General features: G+C 37.3%; 1 protein-coding gene and 1 long non-coding RNA gene across 2 annotated transcripts in view; both read right to left on the bottom strand.

Annotated features, from left to right (window-relative positions):
- Window positions 1–20,555, bottom strand: part of LOC134815018 (penicillin acylase 2 proenzyme-like) — a 79,574-nt gene that overhangs the window by 53,046 nt on the left and 5,973 nt on the right. The gene's annotated exons all lie outside the window — the stretch shown is intronic.
- Window positions 12,022–12,504, bottom strand: LOC134815101 (uncharacterized). The gene is made up of 3 exons (XR_010160213.1): window positions 12,406–12,504; window positions 12,167–12,295; window positions 12,022–12,041 (listed from the first exon to the last, which is right to left on the bottom strand). It is a non-coding gene; the product is annotated as an uncharacterized LOC134815101 (long non-coding RNA).

Below are 20,555 nucleotides of genomic sequence, written 5' to 3'. Positions count from 1 at the left end.
AAAGGTTTTTTATTTCTATTATTGTTAGAAAACACTTTGTATTTGTGTGAAGACAACAAGGATAATGAGAGCTTATACAGGGGAATAGCATATGCTAACGGGTGATATCTTTTTATTCATCACGATTTTTAATCATCACACAAGTCTTGGTGCAATCAGTCATCAATTAGACTTTCACAGTGACTTCCTCATTTTGATCCGTTTGCAACTCTAAAATGAAGATAGAGCAGCAGACATCCAAACGAGAGATATATTTAGACCTCATATTTAGAAAGTTGTTAGAAAAAAATTGGCTAATTGACCTAATTATCTAGAAGGTGTTGGGAAGGAAGTTAGGAAGGGTCTCGCTACAGACGAGCGGTTAAATTGAATTTGGAGAGCTGCTTTCCAACGTACCTCATCATTTGCGGGACAATATTGCTGAACTGTGCAAGAGATTGTCAGTAATCTTGAGAATCGTGAGTAGCAAGGACAATGTTAACAAGCTTGATGAGTTCAAGCAGTACTGTAAAGAGACATATTTGTTTTGGAGAAGTTCTCTCCTCTGAAATGTTAGCTCTCACCTACAGTTCACAAGTTGTTAGCTCATAGTTTGGAAAAGCCGGATTAGAAAACACGTAAAATATACATTCAACAGCCCAATCGGAGGGTCTCACAAGACGCTATCAATTGGAGCTACACGTTACATGGACTTTGCCTCGTGTAAAAGGGAGCGCTCCTCATACAGTCAGCAGTCCTCATCTAATTCGCTGTTTGTTATGGATCCGGCGACACAGGGGGGACTGAAGACTGATTATTCTGTCAGTTTTGGGCCTGGGGTCATGAGAAATCCTGTCATTGAGACGGATATTGAGAGCACTCAGAGTAGTGCAATTTATCACTAGTGAAATTTATCACTCACCAAATGTTATGGATCTGGCGACACAGGTGGCCTTCTAGACTTCCATCATAGTGCTCACGGTAGTAACTCTCATCATTACCAAGGCTACCGTTTTAGTCTTACTTTCAGAACACTTATTTAACAGCCCGAGCGGAAGGTCTCATAAGTCAGCAAAATATTTACAAGCTTAATTGCGCAAAACAATTTTAAGACCCCGAGAAGGGGTTGTTACTTCTACAGAGTACAGTAAATAATCTAACAACAAGAGGATTTATTAAAAAAAGATTTTAATAAATACTGTTTGTTAGCATCCGAGATTAATTACAACTTAATCTGTTATTTCCAGCTTAACATGATTATGGATTGCGTCTACTGTATTTTTTGGGCGTTTAGCATCCTAAATGGTGAGTTTGAATCTTGGTATGATACTTTCTTGATGTTTAAATGTCTTTTACGAACGTCTATAAATTTCCTCGGAGAAGTTCGTAGTACGAAATATATACTACCAACAAGAGGATTTTTTAAACAAAAGAATTTAGAGTCGATTTAGAGCCATGTTGCCTGGCACCTGTCTATTTTGGAGAATTCTCAGAATTGTCCTGTAATTGTTTCCAATAAATCCGATTATATACATGATCCCAGATACACGACGTTTCCCGCGGATTTCCAAGAGCATATAATGATATTCAACTAATATTTAAATATTATTTTGATTATTCATTAAATTCAGGTGATCTACTCACCATTTGTCATAATTAGTTACACGCAAACTGTCAACAAACATCGATGTACAAACATTTGCAAGGCGGTGGAATACTTAGTAAAGGGTTCACCTCACTTATGCAGTGGATATAAGAAGAGTAGATATTACTGGCAGGAAATCATTCCAGTTATTGCTGATACTGCCGCCACCCTGATGCTTTCACCCGGCCCCTTCCACTTTAGTTGTATGTTCCCCACACAGCTAGTCCACTATTGACTTTATCCCGTGGTGCTATTTGCCCAGGGGAGATGGGCATCCTGACTTGTGCTCTTCCACTAGTTATTTTTTGGTAAGAAACACCTGCAAGAAAAATGAAGGACGTCACATTCATCATTATTCACTAACACAACTTTCGTAAAGTAGACGGAACAAAAAACGTAATCGAGTGGAATAATTAAAAGTAATCAAAAAGTGTTTATGTCAATATAATAAGTTTTATTATAGATCGACACAATCACACACCTTCAAACTTTGTTATTATATGATGGTCAATACTGATTTTGGAAAACCAATTATGAATCTTGAAAAAGGTTAATACTAAAACTGAAACGATTTGACAAGACCACTGAAAGAGAGAAAGGAAAAAAATGTTATTTATTTGTTCATAATAATTAATAAAGATTTCTTTTATTGGTTAAATTATTCAAATTGTCTGAGTATGGAGATAGTGGACCTTAACGTCCTGGGCTTGACCTTCAGTCCGAGGCAAGACTGTGCTTATCAGGGTCACCATGGCTGATAGAAAGGGGGTAGATAGTGACCACCGGAACTGCTGTGCACCTGTGGTGCAAGTGCTGTAAGATAGGAGACTCACAGCACGCTGGGTGGGTACTCCCTCCAACCAGCCGTGAAAACGGGAAGCGAGCCAAGAAGTGGTCAAAGATCATTTACAACACCTCACAACACATCATCAACCAGAAGGCATACAAACACGGTGGTTTGTTCAAGCACATGGTTGACGAGCAGGGTTCCGCAAGGACCATCACAGAGACGGTTGGGTTCAACCTTGTGATGGCTGCCTATTATAACATCCGCTCAGGACAGAGCTACAGGTATAATTAACTGGGAGGAACTCTGTTTCCTGTCAAAGGAATCAACTCAAGATATCTGTCGTTCTCTTGGAGTGGATGAGGACTAGGAGGGTGAGATTAAGGGACAGAAGACTGATTATTCTGTCAGTTTTGGGCCTGGGATCATGAGAAATCCTGTGATTGAGACGGATATTGAGAGTACTCAGAGTAGTGCAATCTATAATCTAAATATTATTTTAATTATTCATTAAATTCTCACTCAGACTCTTCACCTGCTCCACCGAGTTTGTAGTGACATTTATCACTCACCAAATGTTACGATAACACCACATGTTTTTTATTTCGACCCACCTACCTTGTCGTCACTTTTTTCTACCTTCTAAACGGGGTTTATAGAAGAAGTAATGGAAAAGAGCCAACAAAAGAAAGAGAACAATATTAAAGAGGGGTAGATAACATTTTATCTAGCATTTATTTGATAATAGTCGGTGTTCAGTCATAACCTCATTGAATAATTTCAGACGGAGACTCAAATCATACATCGTGCTTGGAATATACGGGATATATATATTATATATGGGATAGATAATGAATTGATAAACAGAAATTCACCAACCTCGCAGATGCTTTCTTAACCGAGTGGGTGAAGACTGAAGAGCAGCTGACTACCTCTTAAATTTCATATTTATATTTATTTATTTGGTTGTTTATACCCCCAACACAGGTTTAAAAGCTATTTACCGGAAAGGAAGAAATAAGAAGAAAGTCCCAATGATATTATAAATAATAATTGTATAAAACAGCGCAAAACAATAACACAACAACAAAACTACAAGTTTTTAAATTGTGGTGTCATCACTTTTTCTTCGTCTTGGACGGAAGCAATGTATATTGAAGAAATATTGGGTACGAAGAACGAAAGCTACAGTGAATGGTGTGAGTCATACATAGCTAAGCCCTCTTGTAAAGTGGTTTTCAAACGTGATTTATCAAGAACATCAATGGCTAAGAACTTCAGGAATTGAAGGACCTAGAGTAGCTGTTAAGAGATGAAGGTGCAGAAGAGATAAAAAAGCAAAAGAGATGAAAAAGTGAAAAAGCAGAAGAGATGAAAGCGCAGAAGATATGAAAGCGCAGAAGAGATGAAAGCGCAGAAGAGATGAAAGCGAAGAAGACTTTTCTTTACGTTAAAAATTGTGTGATTAACAAAAACCTCCACAGGTCGAAGAAAGAGTTATCGAAAAAGCTATTCTAGGTAAATATTGTCTCAAAATAAATATCTCTCACATTCAACTCTTTTGTTGAAGCTTCCAATTCTGTAATTTCATCAGTGGATTTCTTAGTGGATAGCTATTTTTAAGGCCAAACTGATCAAGTACCTGTACTCAACGACATAAGCTGAAGCTGCAAAAGTAATTTCACCTCTTGAAGTTGAGCACCCTCTCAATAATGAAAGGTTTTATCTGCATTGTGTAACGGGCTCCATATTATTGAAGTGAGATATAAATCTGGGTTGAAAGTTGAAGGCATGAAGAGTATCACCCGGTCTAAGAATAGGTAGGGCAGATTTCCATAACTCGCTTCGGGAAAAAGGTACAGACAGGTACTGTTTGAGGGCAAGTTGTCGCCAAACAGTCCAGAAGTAGAGATTGCACGTTGGAACATTAAGGACGAGTCTTTTTGCTGTTCTCTACCACTCTACCTGCACTATAGAGGACCCTACCAACCGCCATCAATTCTGTCCGGATAGAAGGGCTCCTTGTACAGGTGTGCATGTGGTGTAATAAATAATAAATAAATAAAGGGCCTGCAGACTCGTGGGATACCCTGTATAACACAAAATAACAAGAGGTTCTCTCGCGGATCACAGAAGATCTTCTTGCAGACAACCGAAGGAGATCGCATGAACACCAGGGATCAGACGGTACAGTTCCCACAAAGATTACCATCAAGAGTGATGGAACATACCAGAAGTGAGGCGACCGGTCGAGAGGATACACATCCAAGATAGCATAGGGGTAGTGTCTCTGTTCGATTGTATACGATTGTAACATTGTTATAACTTTATAAAGATGGGTTGTGTCGAATTTTGCTTCAAAAATAGAAGCTCTGGTTACGGATGGGAAAAAGATGGAAGATGGCAAGAGCATCCATCGTGGACTCAATAGACTAGGTCAAAACTTAGACATAAATCTGGGTTGTAAGTTGAAGGCATGAAGAGTATCACCCGGTCTAAGAATGGGTAGGGCATATTGCCTCGGGAAAGAGGTACAGACAGGTAAGTTGTCGCCAAACAGTTCAGAAGTAGAGATTGCACGTTGGAACACTAAGGACGAGTTTTGCTGTTCTCTACCACTCCACCTGCATTATATAGAGGACCCTACCAACCGCCATTAATTCTGTCCGGATGGAAGGACTCCTGGTACAGATGTGGTACAGATGTGGTGTAACAAATAATAAATAAATAAAGTCAAACTTGGGGGAGGGCGGGGGTTCCAACCCCATTCTGCCTTATCCCAATTTTGCCCTATTTGTCTGCCCGAATGAGGCAGCGCAGAATGAGGCAGATTTCCGCAATTTTATCTCAGTCCCTAAACGTCCAAGAAAGTTTAATTTTAGTTTTGTATATCTATTGACTTATCTCCTTTCAACTATCAACGTGTGTCATTGATTCATTGAACTAACAATAATGACCGCAAGAGCCACATGCAAGTCATAAAGAAAAATAAGGTCTCCACAAAAGCTCATCGAGCCAAAAATAGCACTCAATCATCAGCTATTGATCATCGGGGATTCTATGGTGCGCCGGTTTTCAACACACTCTAATTGAGCTAGGAAGGTCTTAGCTTACAATTTGTAGAGATATCGACAAAAATCAGTCATTTTGGCACAAGGAAAGCTAAAGGTACCAAATAAGGCAACTACAGCTACAGGGAGCAGGTGTACCGTAAAAAGTGTGACTATTTTGAATGAAAAACATAGTATAAATATGTACGAATTTGTGTATACCAAGTATCAAGTCTCTATTATTGCTCGATTTTTTCAACTCTTTGTTTCGTAATGGTGCTATCTATAGAGCAGCTGAAAATGACCATAATAGAGGCCTATTTCAAAAATGGCCGAAGCCCTGCTCGTGTGAGACGTTTACTTTTATCCCGTGGGTCAAACTGGTCCACTGTGCATGTGGTCCCTATGCTGTCGAACGAGCAGATAAAGAGGGTTGTGAACCGACTCCAGACCAACTACACACTGAAAAAGATCTCTCCGCCTACGCCTGGTGCCATGTATAGAAGTAAAGCACTGCTACCCATTAAATATAGGAAAATGTTTGCCAATGCACTCATGTTGCCACAATTCGATTATTTAGACACGATCTATTGTAGAGCTGGCAAGACAAAACTTGCTGAACTTGACACTCTGTACAAAAAGGTAGCCAAAATAGCTCTCAACGTTCCAAAAACAGAGAGCAGCCTTAATGTTTATAGAGACATGAAATGGTTACCACTCCATCTTAGACGACAACTCCATCTGTCAAATTATATGTTTAGAATCATCCATGACAATTGTCCTACAAACTTTATGAACAAATTTAGTTACATATCAGGAGGTAGTAGGAGCGGCGAAAGCTGCAACCTTTATGTCAATAGATCAACATCACATAAAAACTTTCAATACTTGGGGGCAAAATGTTGGAATAATGTTCCAACAGATCTACGAAATCTGCCCGATGTTAAAAGCTTTAGTGATTCGTATAAGAAACAGCTACTATCATCTATAACAACAGACCCTAATTATACCGTCGACAATTCATATGAAAAATTTTACATTGCAATCATAGTCGACGATAACTAAGTAACTTCTAATTCTTTTAAATCTGAGGCATATATAATTGATGTATCAAAAAGATATTCCCTTTTTTACCACCTTACCATTCTGATTGATTTTGCACATGACTGACATGTTTTAACTGGAGAAGGGGTTCCCACAGTGGTAGTTTTATAAACCACTTTTAATTTATTGACCTATTATACTTAGTGGTAGTTTTATAGACCACATTTAATTTATTAACTTATCATACTTAGTATTTATTTTTGGTGACTGTATCAACCAGTTTTAACATTTGATAATTGTACAGTTTATTGACGACACATTGACTGAATGTTATTTTATATTCTAATTTATATTCTAGATATTTTATTTATTTTACAACAGACGACAACTTCCTGTTTTTTCTTCTATATTAGTTACTCATATCTCTTGTACAGACTTTTTTACAAGGACATTGACAAATGATACTCACATTAGGCATTCATTATTGCATCTAAATTATTTCACTTGCATTAGGCTTAGAAATTTATTCTCTGGTCAACAGATTTCAAATGTTTAATTAATTTGTAGTATGACAGTAAGGTATATAAGAAGTTATTTAATTTTGCTTGGGCTATTATATTGACTAGGTATTGAGGTTTAATGATGATATGGAATTTGAATTCTATATAAATTTACACTATGTGGTTGGGGCATTTTGCATAGTAAATATGGTTACTACTCATATATATCATATTATTTGATTGGTATTCGATTTCTGATTATTTCTTAGGAATATGATTATTATATCTTAATTTGGCTTTAGGTAGGGTGCCCCGCTAAAAGAACTGGATTCTTCCAGGAAGCATCCCGTGCACAGACCTTGGTCTACATATATATTAAATTATTAACCATTCATTCTGTATGTGCACGAAAATTTATTTCAATCAAAACGCCTGGACGATCCCGAAGTGTCATTTCGAATAAGAATCTTGACAGAATCAAGAAAAAGAACAGAATAAAATGTCCTTATAAGATCCAACTCAGGCAAAAACAGACCACATTACATGCACAGTAAACCAAGGGAAAACGTGTGGATTTTGCTAGTTTCATTTCTGATCGGATTGAGTCAGACAAAGATTTTCTACAGCACATATTATTTTCGGACGAAGCCCACTTTCGCTTATCAGGGTATGTTAATCGCCAGAATATGCGGTTCTGGGGCAAAAAAGCCATATGACTGGGTGGAAGCTCTAAAAACAAGGACAGGGGCGTGAGTTAAAGTTACTGTTTTTGTTGCACTTGGCCAAGATGCTGGTTTAATCGGTCCTTATTTCTTTGATGATAAGGAGGGGGTAGCAAAGACAATAAAAACAGATAATTATATAAAGTTTATTAAAGGAAAGTTAATACGAGCTCTGAAAAGGAAGGGCAACTTTTAAAAATGTATTTTCCAACAAGATGGGGCACCACCTCATTGCAGTCGGGTCGCCATTGACAGTGATGTTTGGTGAGGAGGCTAATCTGACAATTTGTTGGTACTTGTTAGTTGTAGTATCTGTTATTAATACCGTAACGAATACATTATACGCCGCTATTAATGTCTTTCCCGGTTCTCCAAAATTATAAGGTTATACGCATTAACTTATACAGTTATACGTATTAACTTATACAGTTATACGCATTAACTTATACAGTTATACGTATTAACTTATACAGTTATACGTATTAACTTTATGAATAACCAAACGTTTTCAGACGGAGGAGACTTGTCTAAAGTGTTTGATGATATCGATCCTATATGTTATGTGCTGTTTTCGTTGTAATATTTTGTCGAATTGTTCTATATAATTATAACTCGAAAATTCTAGATTCATTATTGGATCTGACATTATTAAGTTAAATGGCACCTAGAACTCTAAGTTCTAACAGTGCCTGACCTGTTTCAAACAGTTGCAGTACAATAGAAGACATGCTTGGAGACCTGCAAGAGGAAATCAGGCTTCCATCAGATTATTTAAATGTTTATCTTTTTACAGAGCAATTTAATAGTAAATGTTTAAGTCGTCTATATAAGAATCTAAAGATGATGCTGTAAAGGATTCAGAAAATCAGATCATGAGACTGTTAAGTGTTAGTCGTACACTCTAAAAATTAAGGAGATACAGATATAGAAATTAAATATATTAGTGGAAACTTCTATGAATAATAATTGGGACAAAAAAAAGTAAACAATCAAATTGTCGTCAAATTTTTATTCACATAAAGTGATAAACATATCAATCATCTCAAACACATTGAAACTAGTACCTAAGATGGTTAAAAAACGAGTGAAACGGGAAGAAGGGCCACCACGGCGACCTGTCCCCTCACATTGAGATGATCTTCCGAAAGCGGACTAAGGATTATTATCCTAAGGATGAGCAAGACTAACGAAATTGCTGCTACAAAATATCAGGCCTGCCTCTAGTCTGCTCTAGAGAAGAAGGATAAATCTCTAGCTGGATACGGAGCGGGTATAATGGATGCTGGAGACATGTCAACTGGTGGAGTCCGGATTGGGCCAGGAACTACGATCGAGAAAACCCCAGCCAATAATGACGACTGCAAAGAGTTGGACTTTGTTGTAGTGATACATGGTCCCCTTCTTTACATTTGCCGTGTGAAAGAGGTAGACAGTGAATCGAGAGAGAGGTTTCAGTAGCGTACATGACGAAACTAAGTGAGAATCGGTATTATTGGAAAGAGGAAGCTGGGTTTGAGCAGGTTTGCTGGGAGTTCCTGGAGAGAATTGTGTGCAAGGTGGAAGTACCATCCATTATAAATTCAAGTAATGGTCTTGAATATGAATTTACACAAGCAGATATAGATAAAGCAAAAAAAGCTTTTAAAGACTGCAAAGAAGCAGAAAGAAAACTCAGAGCTAGATCTATGATAAAATAGTATTATAACTTTACTTACCTACTTACAGATACTAATTACTTAATCTTAATGTTTAATTATTATCCAAATCTTGCGTTGTTACTGTACTTTTCGTATTCTACTTTACGAAACTAAATACATTTTCACTTAACTATAAAATTACAAACGGCTCCTCCAATGGCTCCTCCAATGAAGTAGAATGGTCCCCCCCCCCCCCCCCCCCCCCCCCCCCCCCCCTTCAGTAGAGCTCTTAATTCCAAATGAGCCTCCATTTCATAGAATAACTGGATTTACGTAGTACTGGAAATGTGCCAGCCGTTTAGCTTATAATAAAATTGATGACAGCATCCAATTGCGTTTTAAAGGAAACATTACACTGAGAATATCATGGCAAATTAGAGTTTTGCATCTCCATCATCGAACTGCCGAACAACAGGATCACATGGCAGCAAATTTTAAATCTCACCTTATCAATATTGAAATTTACATAAATGCATGTTTTATTAATATAAGATAAACTTACAAGTCTTGTTCGGGATTCCAGCAGGCAGGCATCTTCCATGAGCGTCACAGGACAGATGTATCAGGGATAACATTATCCTAAACATCGAAACAAGAAAAACTTATTCAATTCATTGAAGACAGAACACAAATCTACTTAACAGAGATTGAACTGACCAGGTCATGTTTTACAGCGAAGGAGATGTGTAGAAGTGATGTTCCCTCTGCTTGACTCCGCTCACTTTCAACATCCCGTGTCATTTCTTCTTGGCTGCAGAATGTGTGTAAGCCACGTATAGTCATAGAACGATACAGACTGTTGATTTGATGCTATGTACATATCATTACTAATTATGACTCTCCAAATTTATTTACTAGTACTTCAGCAGAGGTAAGGTCAACCTACCAAGTTAAGTTTTCAGCTCAGAAACACTCAATAAAAAACAATAAATATAATTTCAATCCTTAGAAAGCTAAAGGAGAAGCTTAACTCACTCATTTTGTTCCTTCTCCTCCATATCATTGAAGTTACTTGTTAATCCAAACACAACTTTCTTGTGATGACCCTGACATGAGCCATTTAACTTTGATCAAACAAATATATACATTTGTTTGATTAGGTTTGTAAAATAAAATTGCTGTTCAAAACTTAATTTTTGAGTATTTGGGGGGGGGGGGGGGGCAACCATATTAAAGTATATTAAAATGTAGGATTTTTCCCGATTTTGACCCGGGGATATACTTTAATATACTTTAATATACTTTAATATACTTTAATATACTTTAATATATCCCTATCTCCTTGGAGGCCTACATCAAAAATTGTTGCCCAAAATAAGCTTGAAATGCAATCCTTAATCGATTCCAAAAAGTTCTTGAAAAAATATTGAAAACTGATGGAGTTATTTCAATTTATTGAAGTTATTTTGGCTAGTATTCTGAACCGAGATATTATGTGCAATTTTCCCAATTTTGTTCATGGAGGTCTTTTTACTTAGTATCCACTATATCCAACAAACACTGAGTTATATCTTTCACATAGAGTTAGTCTCATTAAAAAATATTGAAATTTTATCGAATTTGGGCAAAAGCGAATTTGGACGAAAGCGTATGCCCAAATATGGGCATATTTTTTAAAGCTCATAGATCAGCCAATTTTTGACCAATCTGGATGGAAATTCATGTACTAGTCCTAAAACAGGCTTATCTTGCGAATCTGAGTGAAAAATATAGTTCATCATGTAAATCTTAACGAAGAATATAAATCTTCTAATTGTAGGTATATTAAAGTATATTAAAATGTAGGATTTTTTCCGATTTTGACCCGGGGATATACTTTAAGGGGGCCGGGGGGGGGTCTTCATCAAAATTCTCTCGAAATTGACTTTATAGTTGTTTCTGGTAGAGGGGAGTGATATATACCAGCTGCTTTTGGTCCCATGGAAAAATATTGTTCCTAGCCGAAATTATCGCTGGTCTAAGGTCAGCGCTTGCCGCTTATGTGTAATTGTATTGCGCGAGCGATTTTCAATCGCAAATTCTGAAAATCGAGTCTAAAAATCTATCTTCTCCTACATTTTTTGAGCAATCACCCTGAAACTTTCAGGATATGTTCTAGGGACCATTTAGAAGATTTGATCGAGCCAAAATTTTGAGATAGGCCTTTAAAATTTTTTTATTCAATTTTGAAAATCTTGGACCTCGTTTTTTTACGATTTTTTCAGGTTTTCGGCTAGGAACAATATTTTTCCATGGGACCAAAAGCAGCTGGTAGATATCACTCCCTTCTACCAGAAACAACTATAAAGTCAATTTCGAGAGAATTTTGATGAAGACCCCCCCCCCCCCCCGGCCCCCTTAATATACTTTAATATGGTTGCCCCCCCCCCCCCCCCCCCCCCCCCCCCCAGTATTTTAATTAAGAAGGCATCTGTATAGTACATACCCTAAGAAAACTCATTCAAAAGTTACCTTAGCAGCTGATAGAAGTAATAAGTGAACAATCTGTGGAACAACATCAAACTTCACAAGAGACAGGCTGGAACAAATCTTCTCGATGAAAAATGCCATCTCACTTTGTGAAACTGTTATGTCCTGAAACATCTGGCCAATGTGTAGGATGTTGTTTTGGGGCCACCTAAAATTAATATCATATAATCTTAAACATAGTTTAACTGTCTGCATTATATTAAAGTTTATAGAACCATATTTCCATTTCTGCACTGGGAAAATTTGTGATATAAGCTGTATGTACCCAGGTACCTGACACTGCAGATTTTGTTGATGAGATGAGATCTGTATTCTGGACCAGTAAACTCCTCACCATCACAAGATACCGTTTGTCGACAAGCCTCAAGACAATTCAAAACTTGTCCCAATACTTCAAAACTCCTGAATGTAAAACTAGAAATTTGATACAAATTAAAGATCTAATTTGCGATGTTGTAATATTATATGTTATTAATCTAATCTTGTTAACAATTTTCCAGTGAGCTACCTACTTTCCGCATGAGTTGTTGGATTTCATGATAACATCCAAAAAGTGTTGAGAAATTTCTTGCAGCGAGCCAACTGGAGCAGAAGAGACAAAAGTGTTGAGAGCTGTTATCAGTTCGGTTGTAACCTGGCAAACAGCCAATCAGATAACTTTTAGAATTAGAAATATCTAAATATGTACCACTTGTTTTCAAAATGGTAGAATCATTTGAACGACAATAGAACTCACTATTAAGTGAATATACACATTCATAGCATAGTACAGGGTGGGCCAAAAGTCAGTGGGCATACGTTGGCCTTAATAGCTCCACCATGTTTTATATTTGAGAGCTGTTGCTTTGCAGATGGCATACTGTACTTACTAGTTCGAGGATTCCGCCGTCAAAATTTGAAAATTCGAATATTTAAGACCACGCCCATTCAATATTAAAACACCTATACTGTTTTCTCTGAACATGCTGAACGCCTAATTTTTCAGAGACGGTAGAGTATCAAATGTTGCATATGATCTGAAAACATGAGGCAAAACAGATTAGAAATGACGAAGTTATCAAGCATTTTCTGTATCTCGTTAACAAAATTGACTGGGTGATTATGTGACACCGTGACACGACACCTTAATTGGGCACCCTTAACAATTCCCATAATGTTTAACGCGTAATGAATAAACTCGTTATGCTTCATATCTCGGTCATCTGAGAAGCTACAGTTCTAATTTTTTAAGGACAAACGTAATTCGAATGGCCAAACACAATTCAATAAAATTTAATTCGATCCGACTATCCCAACTATCAAATAAATGCAAAAATGAACCTTCATTTGAAAAAATGATCTCGAATATTTTTCAATTTGACAAATTCCTCGAACCAGTGGTGGTAGTAAGTCATACCAGAAAGAATTATTTCAATTGTGCAACCAGTGACTGAGCTATTAAGGCCAACGTATGCCCACTGACTTTTGGTATATATAATGGACACGTCCATACACTAGATAATTCGTTATTACTAAATTTAGCAAATCAAGCTCAAAACCTAACAGTTAAGAATAAGGGAGCTGATTAGAAACCTGCTTGACAAGATCTTGTTGCTCCAGTAAAGAAATTAGAGATATCGCACATTTACATGTAACAGTAATCTTCTTATCTGACAACAGGACGGTTAAGTTTCAAATTCAATCAGTGAAAATAGCTGTTCCATTATCTACTTATCAAATACCATTTATTTGGGTCAGGACTAGGATAAAATGTGAAACTAAGTATAAAACTATTTAAAAATATACAGTTGCTCACCAACCTGTCTATCTGATCAAGGACAGGTAATATCATAAACCTAGTGAAAATAAGTAGGCATTCTTGCACTTAAGTAAAATGATTAATTCAGATGGCATTACCAAACAAAAGATTTTTAGCAAACTCAACCAGCTTTCCAGCATTGTTTTTCTTAACCAAAAGCTTCATGCGTTCCTCTTCACTCTGAGTGTTGATAATTTCATACTTGTTTGCCATTGCACCTTATTAAATATATCATTCAAAGTTAAATAATTCGAATCGTCCTTCATTAAATTTAGAAGCTGATCTGAAGGTCTAAAAAACATAAAATAAAACACTATGAAGTATAAATTATGCTATTTTTTCAGGTAGGTATTTTTAAAGATTGGATAGAGTTCATCATGTTTTTACAAAAGAAAAATAGTCAAACAATTTATACAACAGAGAAAGGAATAAGCATGCCTGAAAGCTTGCACACACCGAAACACTAGTTCAGTTGAGTTTTTAAAGACAAGGCTCACATTAGGATCAGAAGAAAATTGTTAGCAGACATTAGGGGTTCTGTTTATAGTTGTTACTATGGGTAGCAGTCTTGTTGTGACAGAAAGTCTACACTATAATATGTTTATATTGTATAATTATACAATAAATTAAATCAAGTGATGCAATCGGCAAAGCACAATCGTAAATCATGAGCAATAAATATCATATATCTCTCATAGCTCTTCTCCTCAGATATCAGGCGAGGGAAAAGTGTGTCAAACAGTATATATACAATAAATTAATTCAAGTGTTGCAATTGGCAGAGCACAATACAGAGGTAACGGAAATTGTCCACTGCTACCAATATTATATAATATGAAATATAATTATTGTGTTCCACGACCTCCGACAAAGAATGGATACGGTTCAAGTCGAAGGATGGGAAGTATGAACACCCAAAGCCAAAGTTGAGGAAGGAGAGGCCCTTTGAGAGAGCGAAAGACTGGAAGCTGATATGGGACGAGGATACACTACCTGCCCAGTTCCCACAGCACATCTACAACACAGCGGAGAGACCCGACATTGTAGTATGGTCGGATAGTTTGAGAGAAGTAGTTCTGATTGAACTGACTTGTGGTGACGAGAGTAACTTCAGTGACCAAGTAGCACGTAAAGAAGCACGCTACAACAGAGAGCTGATTGGAAAGCTCTGCTCTTTACGGTAGAGATTGGGTGTAGGGGCTTCTGGCACCATACTGTACCAGCTCTATTTAACTACTTTGGATTGGCGAAGAGAACGAAGAATAAAGCCCTGAATGAGGCTGCTTTGGTCGCTCTTCGATGTTCCTATACAATCTGGTTAGCCCGAGACAACAAGAAATGGTCTACCTGCTACGACATCGCAAGGAGGCCAGAAGTCATAAACTGTGAAAGCTGAGTGTTGGGCCCATAAAACATGTTGAAAGCTGCAACCAGGATCACAAGTACTGGTGGAATACAGAATGACTTGCTAATCAGATTGATAGATGGAGTTGCTATCGAAAGATATAGAACTCAGGTAAACATCTAACCTGTAATAGTTTATTGTTGATTTTTCTCTAAATGCAACTTCAAGGTGGAGAGCTGGTGAAAAATTATTAAACATCTCTTTATACTTCATTCTCAAATTAAATTTTAAAGATTCAACAATTCAAAAATAGACATTCATTTTAATAAAACTTTCTCGCACATGCTTTACTCACAGGAAAAAACTTGGATAACACTTGACTATGGAATTTCGTTGAGTTATTTGCCCAAATTATCACCAATTCAATTCCACAATCAATTAAAAAATATATTATATCTGAATAAACTTGATTTCAAAGTAGTAATACCATATACTAGCACTAGCGCCATTGTAATTACTAATAAAACACGCTGTAAAGTGAGTCTACCACACACCACTCACATTGCCACAGCTGGTGAAAGGACACAGGCTCTATTAAGCTTTTATGAGCCCGGGTTTTACTGCTGAGAGTGGGTGACGTCGACATTAATTTTGTTTTCCTATTAAAAAACTTATAAAAGTAGTTTTATAGATTGACCAGTGGCGGTATCGAAGGGCCGCCGCTGACCCTCCGTCTTTGTTTTAAAAAAAAAAAAAGAAAAAAAAATTTGAGGGGGGCGCCAAACGTCGGTTGAATATGGGACAATTTCGAAAACATAACTGAAAGTACTAGTCAAAACGTGTGTTTTGCTCTAGATACACACATTTTAGAAATTTTACCGCGTATCCTCTAAAAATCACCTAATTTTTCGATTTAGGAAGGGGCAACAAGGGAGGGGCGCCAACAGGAGGCTCTTTTTCGGGGGTGAGGGGGGGGGGAGCGCCACAGGCAACGGTACGCACTGTGATTTGACATGCGATATTTTCAGTCATCACAATACATTATTGAACTATGAAATTGTTAAAATATGCTCGCTATACACTTTAGATACTAAATGTATATGTTTTCATATTAGCTTTATAATACAATACAATAACAAATAAAATATAAACATGAAAAGGCCAAAACCAACTCAAGCATGACACCAGATTAAAACCAACATCGAACACAATGTCATCGAAGCTGCAAGCCCTATTATCGTATGATTCCACGTTGTCCGTGTTATGCAGTCACCTTCAGGCGGTGTCGAATGTATAAGAGAGTTAAAGAGATTTGTTCTATGGACTAGATTCTTACTTGGTAAGTTGGGCTTATGAAGTTAATGAATAATGCTCTATTGGCTATTTTGACCAATAACCTAGCCTAATTTAAGTCTACACTCTTGTTCCTATATAAATACCCGACGCAATATTCTAGCACTCATGATTTAAAGTTAGTCTTATAGTTTTGTCAGATTTGATTCATGGCCGTAAATTTTATCACAGTTTCTTATAAACATTCCTGATATTAGATTTTCCTTTTTCGCAATGCTTATAAAGAAAGAGAAGTTTAATAACACCTACACTAAACCTTTTAGTTTGCTTATGGATTCCAATTACTTTAAACGGAATACTGAGCTGCCTACTGCACATCGCCCAAATAATCTTTTCTATCATATCAGCAGATGGAAGTTCTATATTCATTTTGACGTTCCTTGTGCTTGCATATATTCTGTTCTCCAATATCCCTCCTCTTTCCAAACCTTTTCCTTGGAGTGGCTGTTGTTTTAATAGCAGGACTAAGATACCTACATAAGACAGTATTTTGGCTGTTTTACCCTGATCTTGGAACAATAACCCATTTTCTGCAGACTCAGGGTCCCTAGAAAGCCCTATGAGAGGATCACCGTATAACGAGATGCCATTATAAAACAGTCATATAACAGTTCTGTAAGGTCAAGCAGCAAGTTTATGTTGCTGTGTTGTTGAAGTGGTATAGGGGGTAGACAGTAGCTGCCATGCTCTCAAATTGGGAAGAAAGTATTAGTATTGGAGCACATGGAACCAGGCTGGGGTTGTTGTCACACTTTGGTTGAAAAAATAATAGAGTTTGACGTTGGCATTCACTACATTGGAGAGATAGAATGATGGTAAAAATACAACAAGTTTGTGGATCAGTTGGACAGAAGGCCAGCTTGACTGGGCTCCATTGATGAAACCCATTTGACAAGGTATCCAATTGGTCCGAGTGGCTGATATGAGACCGTACCATATATATGACATGCAGAGTTTGCAAAAGCGCTGAAGCGCGTTTCCCAGTTGAAGAAACATGGTGCTATTGATAGATATATCCGGTTGGTAAAAGAAATCTCAGAATTACCTGAAGTCATAACGCAGTGTTAAGCTCATGCCACTACCTTTGACTATAACTTCTTCTCAAGATGGGAATCTCAGAATGAACTTAAGAAAGCCAAGAAACAACTGCCTCAGTAGTGAAAAGATTAACATCAAACAAAGATCTGGCAGACAGTCTTCACTTACTCCCTGGGAGATTATGGATATGAAGCCAAAGAATCTCATTTGAGCTCAAGCTGGACTGATAAATCCACTTTGGAAGAACTGGAGGAGTCACAACTAAAGCCGAAAATCTGGCTTTGAAATCTCAAATTTGAAAACACCCGAAAATGCCCCTTTTCGGCCCATTTTTCGGCCCATTTTCCCCCCTGAAGGCCCCAAATAACTGGTAACGTACTTCCAGATCAACCAGGGTGCCAACCAAACTCATTGGAGACGTTTTAGGGGCGAAATATGGATGTCTCCAAAAAATTCCCATGGATTCCAAAATGTCTCCAATTTTTTACAAAATCTTTTCAAGTCATTTTGAATCTTGGGAACCCGGATTTCTGCAACGGATCACACTTGTACTACCTCTATGCAACTCACCCACACCAATTTGGGCATGTCCCAGCCAACAAAAGCCGAAAATCTGGCTTTGAAATCTCAAATTTGAAAACACCCGAAAATGCCCCTTTTCGGCCCATTTTTTCCCCTGAAGGCTCCAAATACTTCCAGATCTACCAGGGTGTCAACTGTAAATGCCTTCCCTGGTCTATTAGGACAGTTAAAATTTATTCTTATCTTGGAATTCCGGTTCCCAACGATGTTTTTCGATGAATTTCAGAATTTAAATTTTTGGCATATTTTATCTTCACCATCCTTTTTCACCGGTTCAAAAAACTTTCCTGTCATATTAGAACTGATAACTTGTAAAATAGATCAGTTTTAGGCTGTTTTGGGCAAAATCTGAAATTGAGAAAATGTCTCCATTTTGAGGAATCATTATATGGTCCTGACTTAATGTAACGCGCTGGCGTCAATGCCAAGTATCGCCATTTATATCGTCGGTACCCATGTCCTGGGAACGCGCAGTTGCACGTGCGGGGCAGATATTTTTCGCGGGCTTTTCACTGTCAAACGACTGATTCAATCCGTATTTGATCTTATTTTCGAACTCTATCCTGAAGAAAGGTAGCCGGAGATACTTATACCTTTTAACAGTACTTTATGAATTAAAATAAGTAATAACTGTACCTCTATGCGATCGCTAAGCCTTCTACTCAGAAGCTTTGCGGTCGCAAAGCCTTCTTCAGTGGTGGTGGTTGTGGTCATTTGTGCTGTACCCTTCTGACTTTTTGCTCCAAATCCAAGTATCTTACCCTATCTTTACTTAGCACTCGTCAGAAAAGGTGACTTTCTTCCAATATTATGACAGTCATTGACTGTGGGAGCTGCACTGTTTCCGTGCTTGGCTGAATGAATTTGCATCTTTCTACAGGAGTAACCTTTACTTCCGGAGCGCCCAGTGTTGAGCAAAAAGGTGTGCTCTAGTATTTCTCCGACCCCGGCAGCCGAAGTTTATGTAAAAGAGTGGGCAAAGCAAAAATGTAATAACTGATGGAAAATATCAAAATAATAAATAAATTTGTCTATTTTACCACGCCTTATCAATATAATTTTAACTACGCAAGTTGCTAGCAGCTGGGGTTTCTTTCAATTGCTGTTGAAACTGGCCATTAATGCCTGTTTCAATAGTCTATATATATAGTGTATTGTCCGAGGGCCGAGGCTTTGCAACTATCAAATAAGCATCTTCGTCTAACTTAGCTTGGAGTAGTCTTTGCTGTCGAAGGGTTGCTTTGAATAGGGTCGAAGGGTTGCCCAAAATATTCTTTGAAAAGATTATTCTTTTGATGATTGCCTTGAAATTCCCTCCAAATACTCCATGAATCTATTGGACTTGGTGTTCTTTCTTTGACGTCCGAATCTGCCTATGATCAAACGAAATGAAATGTAGACCGGAAAGAGACGTAAGTCTAGAAATTGCAGTATATGCCATACCTGTCTTAACCTTCTCTCAATATCTTTTCTCATCTGTAGTTCATAAAATATTACAATTACAGCAAATACTATTGTTATGTTATATAATCCTATTTATAAAATACTCTTGCACACTTTCACTAATTAACTAATTAAACTAAAGAGATAATGCTCTGATCCAGGTAGTACAGTGCTGGATGTTATTAATTCTGGTATAATCATAACAGTTAATTATCATTACATGTTCCTGAGTTGGGTCTATTAAGGTTTATGACACGCTCTGGTCAACAAGAAGGATTTAGTATATGACAAACTATTTGAAGAATTCGAGTTCGCATATAGGGTGCGTCTGTTTCTATAAGCAGCCTTTCTAATGGCACTTTTCGGGCGACATCGGTAACATTAGTAGCTGAATTGAACGTTACCAAACCTGCAACAGTAGTGTATTTATTTATGATACGTTAATTTGATCTTTAGATTAATACTGAACTGACATCAGAAAAAAGTCAGAAGATACCTTTAGCTTTCCGGGTCGTTAAGCCCATAAATTAAATTCAATTATTAATAAATATAACGCTAAGCTCACTGTTAAGCGTTATATTTAGAAGTGAACTCCTTAAGTGCTCCTTTGCATTAGAACTAGTCAGTGATCTATAGGAGCAAGTCTTTGCAAGCGCAGATAACACTGCATAGTGCATACCACTGCTTTGGTACAAAACTAGCACTTTCCACCGCTCATTACTTCCTCAGTGCCAGTTTTTGAGTTTCTCCCACCAGATTTTTCTTCTTATTCGAAGTTCCACATTGACATTTTGTTTTCCATAGATGAGTGCTTCAGTTTCCCACCAACCCAACCTGTACATTCGAGTAATCCTGTAGAAGTGCAATTAAGTTACAGATCATTCTACTCAAAGTTGTATAAGTTGATACCATGGTTTGTCTCCAGAGCAATGATCATCGATCCTGGACAAAAAATTAATTCTTGAATAAAGTATAGTAGTAGCCGCTATACTAATTACTAATGTCACTATACTAATGCCGCTATAATGCCGCTATACTAATTACTAATGTCACTATACTAATGCCGCTATAATGCCGCTATACTAATTACTAATGTCACTATA

Source organism: Bolinopsis microptera, chromosome 5 (assembly GCF_026151205.1).
Source record: "Bolinopsis microptera isolate Bmic1 chromosome 5, MBARI_Bmic_1.0, whole genome shotgun sequence".
In the NCBI taxonomy this organism is placed as follows: domain Eukaryota; kingdom Metazoa; phylum Ctenophora; class Tentaculata; order Lobata; family Bolinopsidae; genus Bolinopsis; species Bolinopsis microptera.
Note: the sequence above shows the minus strand (reverse complement) of the source record. Positions and strands in the feature narration are given on the sequence as shown.